Raw genomic sequence first — 16,295 nt, 5'->3', positions numbered from 1 at the left:
GCCTTGCAGTTACAGTGGGATTCTGAAGTCTGAAAAAACGCGTTTATTTCGGGCTGAAAAACACGTTTTGAAAAGTGTGCTGTTACTGCCCCATAACTTACATGGGGTTGACCAAACTTGCAGAAACATGTTTATTTCTGCTGAAAAACACATTTTGACACTTTCTGCACACTGGGGTTAAGAGCTGAGTGTGTGGGCTCTTCTGAGCCTTGCAGTTACATTGGGATTCTGAAATCTGAAAAAACGCGTTTATTTCGGGCTGAAAAACACGTTTTGAAAAGTGTGCTGTTACTGCCCCATAACTTACATGTTGGTGACCAAACTTGCAGAAACATGTTTATTTCTGCTGAAAAACACGTTTTGACACTTTCTGCACACTGGGGTTAAGAGCTGAGTGTGTGGGCTCTTCTGAGCCTTGCAGTTACAGTGGGATTCTGAAGTCTGAAAAAACGCGTTTATTTCGGGCTGAAAAACACGTTTTGAAAAGTGTGCTGTTACTGCCCCATAAGTTAAATGGGGCTGACCAAACTTGCAGAAACATGTTTATTTCTGCTGAAAAACATGTTTTGACACTTTCTGCACACTGGGGTTAAGAGCTGAGTGTGTGGGCTCTTCTGAGCCTTGCAGTTACAGTGGGATTCTGAAGTCTGAAAAAACACGTTTATTTCTTCGGGCTGTAAAACACGTTTTGAAAAGTGTGCTGTTACTGCCCCATAACTTACATGGGGGTGACCAAACTTGCAGAAACATGTTTATTTCTGCTGAAAAACACGTTTTGACACTTTCTGCACACTGGGGTTAAGAGCTGAGTGTGTGGGCTCTTCTGAGCCTTGCAGTTACATTGGGATTCAGCAGCCTGAAAAAACGCGTTTATTTCGGGCTGAAAAACACGTTTTGAAAAGTGTGCTGTTACTGCCCCATAAGTTAAATGGGGTTGACCAAACTTGCAGAAACATGTTTATTTCTGCTGAAAAACACGTTTTGACACTTTCTGCACACTGGGGTTAAGAGCTGAGTGTGTGGGCTCTTCTGAGCCTTGCAGTTACATTGGGATTCTAAAGTCTGAAAAAACGCGTTTATTTCGGGCTGAAAAACACGTTTTGAAAAGTGTGCTGTAACTGCCCCATAAGTTAAATGGGGGTGACCAAACTTGCAGAAACATGTTTATTTCTGCTGAAAAACACGTTTTGACACTTTCTGCACACTGGGGTTAAGAGCTGAGTGTGTGGGCTCTTCTGAGCCTTGCAGTTACACTGGGATTCAGCAGTCTGAAAAAACACGTTTATTTGGGGCTGAAAAACACGTTTTGAAAAGTGTGCTGTTACTGCCCCATAACTTACATGGGGTTGACCAAACCTGCAGAAACATGTTTATTTCTGCTGAAAAACACTTTTTGACACTTTCTGCACACTGGGGTTAAGAGCTGAGTGTGTGGGCTCTTCTGAGCCTTGCAGTTACAGTGGGATTCTGAAGTCTGAAAAAACGTGTTTATTTCGGGCTGAAAAACACGTTTTGAAAAGTGTGCTGTTACTGCCCCATAACTTACATGGGGTTGACCAAACTTGCAGAAACATGTTTATTTCTGCTGAAAAACACGTTTTGACACTTTCTGCACACTGGGGTTAAGAGCTGAGTGTGTGGGCTCTTCTGAGCCTTGCAGTTACATTGGGATTCTAAAGTCTGAAAAAACGCGTTTATTTCGGGCTGAAAAACACGTTTTGAAAAGTGTGCTGTAACTGCCCCATAAGTTAAATGGGGGTGACCAAACTTGCAGAAACATGTTTATTTCTGCTGAAAAACACGTTTTGACACTTTCTGCACACTGGGGTTAAGAGCTGAGTGTGTGGGCTCTTCTGAGCCTTGCAGTTACACTGGGATTCAGCAGTCTGAAAAAACACGTTTATTTGGGGCTGAAAAACACGTTTTGAAAAGTGTGCTGTTACTGCCCCATAACTTACAAGGGGTTGACCAAACTTGCAGAAACATGTTTATTTCTGCTGAAAAACACGTTTTGACACTTTCTGCACACTGGGGTTAAGAGCTGAGTGTGTGGGCTCTTCTGAACCTTGCAGTTACTCTGGCATTCAGCAGTCTGAAAAAATGCGTTTATTTCGGGCTGAAAAACACGTTTTGAAAAGTGTGCTGTTACTGCCCCATAAGTTACATGGGGGTGACCAAACTTGCAGAAACATGTTTATTTCTGCTGAAAAACCAGTTTGACACTTTCTGCACACTGGGGTTAAGAGCTGAGTGTGTGGGCTCTTCAGAGCCTTGCAGTTACAGTGGGATTCTGAAGTCTGAAAAAACGCGTTTATTTCGGGCTGTAAAACTCGTTTTGAAAACTGTGCTGTTACTGCCCCATAAGTTAAATGGGGTTGACCAAACTTGCAGAAACATGTTTATTTCTGCTGATAAACACGTTTTGACACTTTCTGCACACTGGGGTTAAGAGCTGAGTGTGTGGGCTCTTCTGAGCCTTCCAGTTACATTGGGATTCTGAAGTCTGAAAAAACACGTTTATTTCGGGCTGAAAAACTCGTTTTGAAAAGTGTGCTGTAACTGCCCCATAAGTTAAATGGGGGTGACCAAACTTGCAGAAACATGTTTATTTCTGCTGAAAAACACGTTTTGACACTTTCTGCACACTGGGGTTAAGAGCTGAGTGTGTGGGCTCTTCTGAGCCTTGCAGTTACACTGGGATTCAGCAGTCTGAAAAAACGCGTTTATTTTGGGCTGAAAAACACGTTTTGAAAAGTGTACTGTTACTGCCCCATAACTTACATGGGGTTGACCAAACTTGCAGAAACATGTTTATTTCTGCTGAAAAACACATTTTGACACTTTCTGCACACTGGGGTTAAGAGCTGAGTGTGTGGGCTCTTCTGAGCCTTGCAGTTACAGTGGGATTCTGAAGTCTGAAAAAACGCGTTTATTTCGGGCTGAAAAACACGTTTTGAAAAGTGTGCTGTTACTGCCCCATAACTTACATGGGGTTGACCAAACTTGCAGAAACATGTTTATTTCTGCTGAAAAACACATTTTGACACTTTCTGCACACTGGGGTTAAGAGCTGAGTGTGTGGGCTCTTCTGAGCCTTGCAGTTACATTGGGATTCTGAAATCTGAAAAAACGCGTTTATTTCGGGCTGAAAAACACGTTTTGAAAAGTGTGCTGTTACTGCCCCATAACTTACATGTTGGTGACCAAACTTGCAGAAACATGTTTATTTCTGCTGAAAAACACGTTTTGACACTTTCTGCACACTGGGGTTAAGAGCTGAGTGTGTGGGCTCTTCTGAGCCTTGCAGTTACAGTGGGATTCTGAAGCTGAAAAAACGCGTTTATTTCGGGCTGAAAAACACGTTTTGAAAAGTGTGCTGTTACTGCCCCATAAGTTAAATGGGGCTGACCAAACTTGCAGAAACATGTTTATTTCTGCTGAAAAACATGTTTTGACACTTTCTGCACACTGGGGTTAAGAGCTGAGTGTGTGGGCTCTTCTGAGCCTTGCAGTTACATTGGGATTCAGCAGTCTGAAAAAACGCGTTTATTTCGGGCTGAAAAACACGTTTTGAAAAGTGTGCTGTTACTGCCCCATAAGTTAAATGGGGTTGACCAAACTTGCAGAAACATGTTTATTTCTGCTGAAAAACACGTTTTGACACTTTCTGCACACTGGGGTTAAGAGCTGAGTGTGTGGGCTCTTCTGAGCCTTGCAGTTACATTGGGATTCTAAAGTCTGAAAAAACGCGTTTATTTCGGGCTGAAAAACACGTTTTGAAAAGTGTGCTGTAACTGCCCCATAAGTTAAATGGGGGTGACCAAACTTGCAGAAACATGTTTATTTCTGCTGAAAAACACGTTTTGACACTTTCTGCACACTGGGGTTAAGAGCTGAGTGTGTGGGCTCTTCTGAGCCTTGCAGTTACACTGGGATTCAGCAGTCTGAAAAAACACGTTTATTTGGGGCTGAAAAACACGTTTTGAAAAGTGTGCTGTTACTGCCCCATAACTTACATGGGGTTGACCAAACCTGCAGAAACATGTTTATTTCTGCTGAAAAACACGTTTTGACACTTTCTGCACACTGGGGTTAAGAGCTGAGTGTGTGGGCTCTTCTGAGCCTTGCAGTTACAGTGGGATTCTGAAGTCTGAAAAAACGTGTTTATTTCGGGCTGAAAAACACGTTTTGAAAAGTGTGCTGTTACTGCCCCATAACTTACATGAGGTTGACCAAACTTGCAGAAACATGTTTATTTCTGCTGAAAAACACGTTTTGACACTTTCTGCACACTGGGGTTAAGAGCTGAGTGTGTGGGCTCTTCTGAACCTTGCAGTTACTCTGGCATTCAGCAGTCTGAAAAAACGCGTTTATTTCGGGCTGAAAAACACGTTTTGAAAAGTGTGCTGTTACTGCCCCATAAGTTACATGGGGGTGACCAAACTTGCAGAAACATGTTTATTTCTGCTGAAAAACACGTTTTGACACTTTCTGCACACTGGGGTTAAGAGCTGAGTGTGTGGGCTCTTCAGAGCCTTGCAGTTACAGTGGGATTCTGAAGTCTGAAAAAACGCGTTTATTTCGGGCTGTAAAACTCGTTTTGAAAATTGTGCTGTTACTGCCCCATAAGTTAAATGGGGTTGACCAAACTTGCAGAAACATGTTTATTTCTGCTGATAAACACGTTTTGACACTTTCTGCACACTGGGGTTAAGAGCTGAGTGTGTGGGCTCTTCTGAGCCTTGCAGTTACATTGGGATTCTGAAGTCTGAAAAAACGCGTTTATTTCGGGCTGAAAAACACGTTTTGAAAAGTGTGCTGTTACTGCCCCATAACTTACATGGGGTTGACCAAACTTGCAGAAATATGTTTATTTCTGCTGAAAAACACGTTTTGACACTTTCTGCACACTGGGGTTAAGAGCTGAGTGTGCGGGCTCTTCTGAGCCTTGCAGTTACAGTGGGATTCTGAAGTCTGAAAAAACGCGTTTATTTCGGGCTAAAAAACACGTTTTGAAAAGTGTGCTGTTACTGCCCCATAACTTACATGTTGGTGACCAAACTTGCAGAAACATGTTTATTTCTGCTGAAAAACACATTTTGACACTTTCTGCACACTGGGGTTAAGAGCTGAGTGTGTGGGCTCTTCTGAGCCTTGCAGTTACAGTGGGATTCTGAAGTCTGAAAAAACACGTTTATTTCTTCGGGCTGTAAAACACGTTTTGAAAAGTGTGCTGTTACTGCCCCATAACTTACATGGGGGTGACCAAACTTGCAGAAACATGTTTATTTCTGCTGAAAAACACGTTTTGACACTTTCTGCACACTGGGGTTAAGAGCTGAGTGTGTGGGCTCTTCTGAGCCTTGCAGTTACAGTGGGATTCTGAAGTCTGAAAAAACGCGTTTATTTCGGGCTGAAAAACACGTTTTGAAAAGTGTGTTGTTACTGCCCCATAAGTTAAATGGGGTTGACCAAACTTGCAGAAACATGTTTATTTCTGCTGAAAAACACGTTTTGACACTTTCTGCACACTGGGGTTAAGAGCTGAGTGTGTGGGCTCTTCTGAGCCTTGCAGTTACATTGGGATTCTAAAGTCTGAAAAAACGCGTTTATTTCGGGCTGAAAAACACGTTTTGAAAAGTGTGCTGTAACTGCCCCATAAGTTAAATGGGGGTGACCAAACTTGCAGAAACATGTTTATTTCTGCTGAAAAACACGTTTTGACACTTTCTGCACACTGGGGTTAAGAGCTGAGTGTGTGGGCTCTTCTGAGCCTTGCAGTTACACTGGGATTCAGCAGTCTGAAAAAACACGTTTATTTGGGGCTGAAAAACACGTTTTGAAAAGTGTGCTGTTACTGCCCCATAACTTACATGGGGTTCACCAAACCTGCAGAAACATGTTTATTTCTGCTGAAAAACACGTTTTGACACTTTCTGCACACTGGGGTTAAGAGCTGAGTGTGTGGGCTCTTCTGAGCCTTGCAGTTACAGTGGGATTCTGAAGTCTGAAAAAACGTGTTTATTTCGGGCTGAAAAACACGTTTTGAAAAGTGTGCTGTTACTGCCCCATAACTTACATGGGGTTGACCAAACTTGCAGAAACATGTTTATTTCTGCTGAAAAACACGTTTTGACACTTTCTGCACACTGGGGTTAAGAGCTGAGTGTGTGGGCTCTTCTGAACCTTGCAGTTACTCTGGCATTCAGCAGTCTGAAAAAACGCGTTTATTTCGGGCTGAAAAACACGTTTTGAAAAGTGTGCTGTTACTGCCCCATAAGTTACATGGGGGTGACCAAACTTGCAGAAACATGTTTATTTCTGCTGAAAAACACGTTTTGACACTTTCTGCACACTGGGGTTAAGAGCTGAGTGTGTGGGCTCTTCAGAGCCTTGCAGTTACAGTGGGATTCTGAAGTCTGAAAAAACGCGTTTATTTCGGGCTGTAAAACTCGTTTTGAAAAGTGTGCTGTTACTGCCCCATAAGTTAAATGGGGTTGACCAAACTTGCAGAAACATGTTTATTTCTGCTGATAAACACGTTTTGACACTTTCTGCACACTGGGGTTAAGAGCTGAGTGTGTGGGCTCTTCTGAGCCTTGCAGTTACATTGGGATTCTGAAGTCTGAAAAAACGCGTTTATTTCGGGCTGAAAAACACGTTTTGAAAAGTGTGCTGTTACTGCCCCATAACTTACATGGGGTTGACCAAACTTGCAGAAATATGTTTATTTCTGCTGAAAAACACGTTTTGACACTTTCTGCACACTGGGGTTAAGAGCTGAGTGTGCGGGCTCTTCTGAGCCTTGCAGTTACAGTGGGATTCTGAAGTCTGAAAAAACGCGTTTATTTCGGGCTGAAAAACACGTTTTGAAAAGTGTGCTGTTACTGCCCCATAACTTACATGTTGGTGACCAAACTTGCAGAAACATGTTTATTTCTGCTGAAAAACACGTTTTGACACTTTCTGCACACTGGGGTTAAGAGCTGAGTCAGTGGGCTCTTCTGAGCCTAGCAGTTACAGATGCAGCCATTCAAACTGCGCGGTAAAAACCCGCGGTACAGTAACCTACCCACAAGCCACCGCGGGGCACCGGAGGGCACCGCAGGGCAAGTGATTGGCTGCCCAAAATGACCGACAGGGGCATTCGTGGTGCATTGGTTGGTAGTGCAAAGATTTAATAATTTAATGTCTTTACTGTGCACATTTTAATCCTCTTAGTTTTGAATATTTATATGGATTTTACCACTACAGGGAAATTTTAGTAGCTGAGCATAAAAAGAAGAGGAGCATAACACATCTGAAGGTCATAAACGATATTAATTTAGGAACATAAACATTACTGTATGTATGTAAACTGTACTGTGTATGGCTGGTCTTGGTAGTTTAAAGAAAAAATACACACCAGTCTTTCATTGCTCCCTAAACATTTTAAGCATGAAAGTTTTATGAAACGGTTCCCAAATATGCGATTGCTGTATAGAATGAATTTTAATTAAAACAAATTATTTAACACGAACATTAAGCTGTTTACATCTTCCGCCTGAGAACAGTCACCCGTTGCTACCCAACGCAGAAACACAGCCACTAACTAGCAAAGAGAGGACATTAGCTACCCAATATGATAAAGAAATAAATGATTATTTTGTTTATTTCTTTTGCACATTTATTTGAACATTTCCATCGATTGTACAAGCACTTGGAAACTGTCCAATCCCTAGTTCATCAGGCATTTTCTTTTATGCTGCGGGCATTCTCCCGGTCTGTGTCTTCTAGGATATAATGCCAGCGCTTTTTTGTTAAATTTGTGTTTCCAATAACGCCACAGCAAACTCTTGTTTTTATGTCCACTATAACAGATCTCCTTTGCTTTTAACCGAGCATTTAATAATTTCCTAAAATGAAAATGATTTACTTTATTTCCCTCATGGGATCAATAAAAGTATCTATCATCTGTCTAAACTATGGGACAGAATTCTGGGGTCTCCCCATACCAGAGATTATGGTAGGGCTTCAGAATGGTGATTGGCTGACACCATCTGACACCCCTCTGATTGGAGAAAAAAGACGTGCTGGTTTGCTATACATACTGTACCAGGAAGAGGATTTCTTTCTATTCAAAACGTGTATTTTAAAAGTTTAAGAAGTAAAAACCTTACAGCGTACACAGATTTCTAAACTGATCAGGATCGTTATCTTTGTCTTATGCATAATAATGTTCACCGCTCTGTCCAGCAAATTAATAATAAACTTTATTTTATATAGTTCAGGTGGGTAGCTGCGTCAGCATGCGTAGGCTGCAAAGGAACAAGTAATAGGTTTATTCCATGCTGAAAAAAAGAAGAAAGAGAACACAACGTTTCGGCCGTGGAGCCTTCTTCAGGTGTGAGAGAGACAGAGTGTCTCTCTTTCTGTCCCCTGCTCCCGCCTCTCACTCCTCCTCCCTCTCAACCTTTGTTCTCCCGCTACTTTACCTTTGCCTACTGCCCTGTCTCTCTCACACCTGAAGAAGGCTCCACGGCCGAAACGTTGTGTTCTCTTTCTTCTTTTTTTCAGCATGGAATAAACCTATTACTTGTTTATTTTATATAGCGTTTTAAACGAATAAATAATTAGATTGCTCATAAACCTAATCACTTGCTTTTTCTTTTTATTTAGGCTCAGATTTCAACTATAGATCGTATTATTAATAACCATAATAACAACCAACCAACAAAAACAACCATATAAACATAATACCAACCAAAAACATAGATAACAACCACAATACAAAATCAAATAATCAAACCATTTTACTCTCGCAAAGTCCTCCAATTATCATAATCCCGCCCCTTATGCAAAACCAAACCTTCCTCCCATCCCAGTTTATCCTGTTTATCATAAACAAAATCCACCTCAATTTTCAACATAAAGCATTACACAAAATCAATACCTCAACACTCCATACTCAACAACGATAATTCACAAACAGCCAGAACATGTAACTACACATTCCCAAACAGACCTAATTTCCATAGCCCCGCCCCTTATGCAAAACCAAAATCCCTCCCCTGTTCTCTCTCTCCCCTGGCAGTTGTAATTGTTTTTATTTTCAAATAAATTTTAGCAAAGTCATGTATTTTAAAAATCTTAAGATTTTTATATTTATGTCTTTATTTAGTGGTTTCATTAGTGACAAAGGCTAAACTTTCTTGGAAAAATGTCTTTTATGTAAACCATGTTTGCTATTAATTCATTCAGGGCTAAAATATGTTCATTGTGAGCGCCCCTCACCGTGCCATGCCACCAGCTGCGTCAAACCACACAGCTGCCAGCGCAACTCACCGTGCCCGGCCACCACTGCATCACACAGCTGCCAGCGCACCTCACCGTGCCAGGCCACCACAGTGTCACACCACACAGCTGCCAGCGCACCTCACCGTACCAGGCCACCACTGCGTCACACCACACAGCTGCCAGCGCACCTCACCATGCCAGGCCACCACTGCATCACCCAGCTGCCAGCGCACCTCACCGTGCCAGGCCACCACTGCATCACCCAGCTGCCAGCGCACCTCACCGTGCCAGGCCACCACTGCGTCACAACACACAGCTGCCAGTGCACGTCTACATACCCGACCACCACTGCATCACACAGCTGCCAGCGCACCTCACCGTGCCAGGCCACCACTGCGTCACATAGCTGCAAGCGCACCTCACCGTGCCAGGCCACCACTGCATCATACAGCTGCCAGGGCACCTCACCATGTCAGGCCACCACTGCGTCACACATATTTCAGCGCCATATATTTCATGGATATTATGGAATATAATGGATGAATATCTTAGTTATCTTTCTAGTTCACAAGTTTGCATGCATAATTTAATTTTGAAAGCCACTGAGACATCAGGTACTACTGTTGTATTTATGAAAAAGAAACAAAACAAAAAACATACTAACAACTGTGCCATTCTACTCCTTAGTTAATACATTTTATTATTCATAAACAGTTAACATTGTTAGCAAAATATTTTGAATTATATTTAACCCTATTTTTTCTTTAGTTTTTTATTTAACTTATTATATGATAGTCAGACTTAATGTATATTTGAACAATGAAAATATATTTTTACAAGATTTTACATTAAGCACTTAAAATTAATATGGTTAATAATAGTAAACTGTAACATGCTGTAACAAGACCGGTTAAACTGCGAAGAAAATGCTTTCAGAGAAAATGTTTCAGGTGTGAAGAACATAGATCTCCAATGCAATTTCAACCAAACCTGTTCCCACACACCCTGCCCCCACTACCATTAGAATATACACAAACATTTTAGCGTTTCATTCTGAGCAGAAGACCCTCACACCTGAAGAGTGCTGGCTGTGACGAATTAAACCGGTTTTACAGGTTTCAATCACAGACCATGTGACATGGGACTCAGTAAACTACAGTAACACCGTATTTGATAACGCTATAAAAACGCTATAAAATAATGTGACTTGGCACAGAACAAGTTTACAGCACAGTACAAAAATAAATGCTGACCATGACTTTAGAAGCATAAATTGCCTTACACTCAATTTAAACACAAGCTGTCTTTAGCCCTCTAAGCTGGTTCATACAGAAATGTAGAGATCCAGGCTCAGAACACACAGCTTCATTAGCGAATACATATGCAGGACAACTAGAGAAGACGTTTTACAGAGGATGGATTTTTAGAAACATCCCATCAGACATCCCATCATATTCACAACGTGAAATCTAGAAAATAATATTACGTAACCAAAATCCGCAATATGGAAACAGAACCTGTGTAATTGTTGATAGATGATGTACTCGTAACATTTTTTCAAGACGAACTACAACATTTAAAAAATGACTTGTATGTACTTGATATCTCTAATCAATCCACGGGTCCCAGCACAAAACGAAACTAAAACGCATACCGTTTCGCGCTTCTTATTAGTTGCTCAAAAGTAATTTGACCGTATGAAATGCATAATATAAACCTAGAAACATATACGTGAGCAGTACTTAAGCACTGTCATATCGGTGTTAAGACATACCTCTCAAATACTGTAAATCAAGTTAAAAATATCTCAAGACCGATTCTGGTCATAATGAAACCATGTTTCGTGTATGTTTTCTTTAAAGTACCGAGACCAGCCATATACTGTATGTTTATGTTCCAAAATTAATATCGTTTATGGCCTTCACACGCGTTACAGTATGCTCCTATTTTTTTATGCTCAGCTACTAAGATTTCCCTTCAGTGGTAAAATTAGATATGAATATTCAATACTTAAACGGGCACAGTTAAGACATTAAATATACATATACATACTGTATACATTACAGTTTGCATACGGTAATATGTTTATGTTACGCGATTAAAAAATAAATAAATAAAAATGAAAAGTCCAGCACCAGCTGGATTCAAACACACAACCTGCCAGTTGGTAGTCACGCACCTAGACCAGTAGGCTACAAGACAGCTCGCATGAACAAGCAGGCGAAACAGCCCTACACAGCCCTGCCGCAGTACACGGATATAATCATACCGTTATTAAATTCTTGAGATACGCGATTCCATATTATATTCCCTTTTAATCAAATTCTAAAAGTATGCTTGTTGAGCTTACAATGTTTAGGGAGAAATGGAATACTGGTGTGTATTTTTTTCTTTAAAGTGCCGATTCCTGGAACACCCCTCTGAAGTGGTTCCATAAGAAAAGAAAGCGTTGATAAATACAAGTGTCTTTTAATACACTCTTTGCTGTGCTCTTGAGGATCCTTGTGAGGATCCTTTAAGCTCTAGTTGAATGATAGGTGTCGCATTTTAAATCATTTTCGTAGTTAGAAATTATGAAACGCCCTGTTAAAAGCAAGGACGTTTTTATGCCCGTTGAAGTAAAACAAAATGCCTGACAAAGTATGGTTTGGACAGATTCCAAGTGCTTGTAAAAATGTGCTAAAGAAATTATACTTTGAGTATACAGCTTGTCCAAAGTCATCCATTATTAATACTATTAGTAATATCTTCAGTAAAGGCTTTGATGCATAAATATTTCTGATAAAGGTAGGTTGTGTACTTTTGTCCAACTGAGCAATCTTGCTTTCATAAAATATACCAACATTTTAATGACTGATGATTAACATGCTGTAATACACAGTTCAAAATTAAAGGCTCAAATGCTGTACATGAGAGGTTAAGCTCCCCCTGGCGGTTTTACAAGGCGACGCCAGATAGTTAGTCACGTGACACACGTGAACCGCGTGATACCCCGGTGGGCGTGTCGCGGTATGCCGCGAAATACCTCACCCATTTTGAATGGCTGCATCTGTACATTGGGATTCAGCAGTCTGAAAGAACGTGTTTATTTCGGACTGAAAAACACATTTTGAAAAGTCTGCTGTTCCTGCCCCATAAGTTACGTGGGTGACCAAAGTTGCACAAACGTGTTTATTTCTGCTTAAAACACGTTTTGAAAAGCCTGCTGTTCCTGCCCCATAAGTTACATGGGGGTGACCAAAGTTGCACAAACATGTTTATTTCTGCTGAAAAACACGTTTTGACACTTTCTGCACACTGGGGTTAAGAGCTGAGTCAGTGGGCTCTTCTGAGCCTAGCAGTTACATAGGGATTCAACAGTCTGAAAAAACGCGTTTATTTCCGGCTGAAAAACACGTTTTGAAAAGCCTGCTGTTTCTGCCCCATAAGTTACATGGGGGTGACCAAAGTTGCAGAAACTTGAACTTGAACTTGAACTTGAACTTTATTGCCATATGTAACCGGTACTGGTACAATGGAATTCTTACTTACAGAAAGTCTCTCGATTATAAAACAAGTGTAAAAAACAAAACAAAGTGCAAACAGTGCATCAAGACAATGTACAAACAAACAATAGACAATGTGCAAGTAAACATGCAGACAGTTTGACTGTAAACAATACAGACGTGTAAACAATGACTGGAGACGTACAATTAATAAATTACAATGAGGTAGATGGTGATGGTGTAGGTGTGGTCCGAGGGGGATGGCTAAATGTGTTCGCCAGTCTCACTGCTTGTGGATAGAAGCTATTGAAGAATCTAGTGGTAAGTGTCCGTATGCTCTTATATCTCTTGCCTGAGGGCAGTGGGGTGAAGAGCTCATGCCCGGGGTGGTGACTGTCCTCTGTGATGGCCAGAATTCTACCACGGCAGCGGTCCTCATAGAGCTGTTTAATCTCGGTGAGACCGCAGCCGATGATCTTCTGGGCCATATTGACCATTCTCTGCAGTGCCTTTCTTTCTCGCGAAGAGGTGTTGCCATACCACACGGTGATCCCGTTGGTGAGGACGCTCTCGATAGTGCAGCGGTAGAAGTTCACCAACACATGTGTTGGCATCCCCCATCGCTTGAGGCACCTCAAGAAATAAAGGCGCTGCTGAGCCTTCTTCATGATAGAGTCAGTGTTCACAGTCCAGGTTAGATCTTTAGAGATGTGAATTCCCAAAAACCTAAAGCTGGTGACTGTTTCCACTTCCGTTCCATCAATACTGAGTGGGCTGTGAGTGTGTGGCCTGTGTCTCCGAAAGTCCACTATTAGCTCTTTCGTTTTCTTTATGTTCAAGTCCAGGTTATTGCTATGACACCACCTAAGCAGCTGTACAACTTCATCCCTGTAAGTGGACTCGTCATCATCACTGATCAGTCCTATTATAGTGGTGTCATCGGCAAACTTAATGATGCGGTTATTGCTGTGTCTTGCTGTGCAGTCGTGAGTAAATAGGGAGTACAACCTTGGACTCAGACAGCAGCCTTGTGGGGTTCCAGTGCTCAGGGTGAGTGGTGTTGATGTTTTATTGCCTATCCGCACCACCTGTGGTCTCTCGATAAGAAAGTCCAGCAGCCAGTTGCAGACAGAGTTGCACAGACCTAATCCCCTGAGCTTTGTCACCAGTTGACAGGGTATGATGGAATTAAATGCTGAACTGTAGTCCACAAACAGCACTCTCACATACGAGTTCTTAGTGTCCAGGTGTTCCAAGGCTGTATGCAGAGCCAGGGAGACAGCATCATCCACTGATCTGTTGTTCTGGTAGGCGAACTGCAGGGGGTCCAGGGACTCTGTGATGGAGGAGTTGATGTGTGACAACACCAGCTTCTCCAGGCATTTCATCACCACAGATGTTAATGCTACTGGGCGGTAATCATTCAGGCATGTCACTTTTGTCTTTTTGGGGGTTGGAACAATAGTGGTTTTTTTAAAGCAGGTGGGGACCATGGACTGTGACAGGGAGGAGTTAAAGATGTCTGTAAACACTGTGGTCAGCTGGGCTGCACATGTCCTCAGGACGCGAGGTGGTATCCCATCAGGCCCTGCAGCCTTACGGATTTTCACCCTGCTCAGAGTCTTCTGCACGTCCTGCTCTGAGAGTTTCAGAACAAACTCGCCCTGCACGCTTGGGGTCTTCTCGGCAGTGCCCGTGTTCAGAGCATCAAAGCGGGCATAGAAGTGGTTCAGCTCGTCAGGCAGGGATGTGTTGTTCGTGTCAATCTCCTGGCTGCAGCCCTTGTAGCCTGTGATTGACTGTAATCCCTGCCACAGCCTCCGGGTGTCAGCGCACTGCATTTCAAGCCGCACTCTGTAGCTCCGTTTGGCGCGTTTTATGGCTTCTTCTAATGCATACCGTGATTTCTTGTACAGCTCTTTGTCCCCCGATTTGAACGCGGTGGATCTATCTTTTATTTTATTGCGAATGTCGTGGTTGAACCACGGTTTCTGATTGGGAAATGACCTGATTTTCATTTCTGGTACACAAACGTCGGTGCAGTATTTAATATAGAAACATGTTTATTTCTGCTGAAAAACACGTTTTGACACTTTCTGCACACTGGGGTTAAGAGCTGAGTCAGTGGGCTCTTCTGAGTCTAGCAGTTACATTGGGATTCAGCAGTCTGAAAAAATCGCGTTTATTTCGTGCTGAAAAACACGTTTTGAAAAGTCTGCTGTTCCTGCCCCATAAGTTACATGGGGGTGACCAAACTTGCAGAAACATGTTTATTTCTGCTGAAAAACACGTTTTGATACTTTCTGCACACTGGGGTTAAGAGCTGAGTCAGTGGGCTCTTCTGAGCCTAGCAGTTACATAGGGATTCAACAGTCTGAAAAAACGCGTTTATTTCCGGCTGAAAAACACGTTTTGAAAAGCCTGCTGTTTCTGCCCCATAAGTTACATGGGGGTGACCAAAGTTGCAGAAACATGTTTATTTCTGCTGAAAAACACGTTTTGACACTTTCTGCACACTGGGGTTAAGAGCTGAGTCAGTGGGCTCTTCTGAGTCTAGCAGTTACATTGGGATTCAGCAGTCTGAAAAAATCGCGTTTATTTCGTGCTGAAAAACACGTTTTGAAAAGTCTGCTGTTTCTGCCCCAAAAGTTACATGGGGGTGACCAAACTTGCAGAAACCTTTATTTCTGCTGAGAAACACATTTTGACACTTTCTGCACACTGGGGTTAAGAGCTGAGTCAGTGGGCTCTTCTGAGCCTAGCAGTTACATTGGGATTCAACAGACTTAAAAAATCGCGTTTATTTCGTGCTGAAAAACACGTTTTGAAAAGTCTGCTGTTCCTGCCCCATAAGTTACATGGGGGTGACCAAACTTGCAGAAACATGTTTATTTCTGCTGAAAAACACGTTTTGACACTTTCTGCACACTGGGGTTAAGAGCTGAGTCAGTGGGCTCTTCTGAGCCTAGCAGTTACATTGGGATTCAGCAGTCTGAAAAAATGCGTTTATTTCGTGCTGAAAAACACGTTTTGAAAAGTCTGCTGTTTCTGCCCCAAAAGTTACATGGGGGTGACCAAACTTGCAGAAACCTTTATTTCTGCTGAGAAACACATTTTGACACTTTCTGCACACTGGGGTTAAGAGCTGAGTCAGTGGGCTCTTCTGAGCCTAGCAGTTACATTGGGATTCAACAGACTTAAAAAATCGCGTTTATTTCGTGCTGAAAAACACGTTTTGAAAGTCTGCTGTTCCTGCCCCATAAGTTACATGGGGGTGACCAAACTTGCAGAAACATGTTTATTTCTGCTGAAAAACACGTTTTGACACTTTCTGCACACTGGGGTTAAGAGCTGAGTCAGTGGGCTCTTCTGAGTCTAGCAGTTACATTGGGATTCAGCAGTCTGAAAAAACGCGTTTATTTCGGGCTGAAAAACACGTTTTAAAAAGTCTGCTGTTCCTGCCCCATAAGTTACATGGGGGCGACCAAAGTTGCCCAAACGTGTTTATTTCTGCTGAAAACACTTTTTGACAAC

The sequence above is a fragment of the Lepisosteus platostomus genome, chromosome 23 (genome assembly GCF_059453375.1).
Source record: "Lepisosteus platostomus isolate fLepPlt1 chromosome 23, fLepPlt1.hap1, whole genome shotgun sequence".
Lineage (NCBI taxonomy): Eukaryota > Metazoa > Chordata > Actinopteri > Semionotiformes > Lepisosteidae > Lepisosteus > Lepisosteus platostomus.
Note: the sequence above shows the minus strand (reverse complement) of the source record.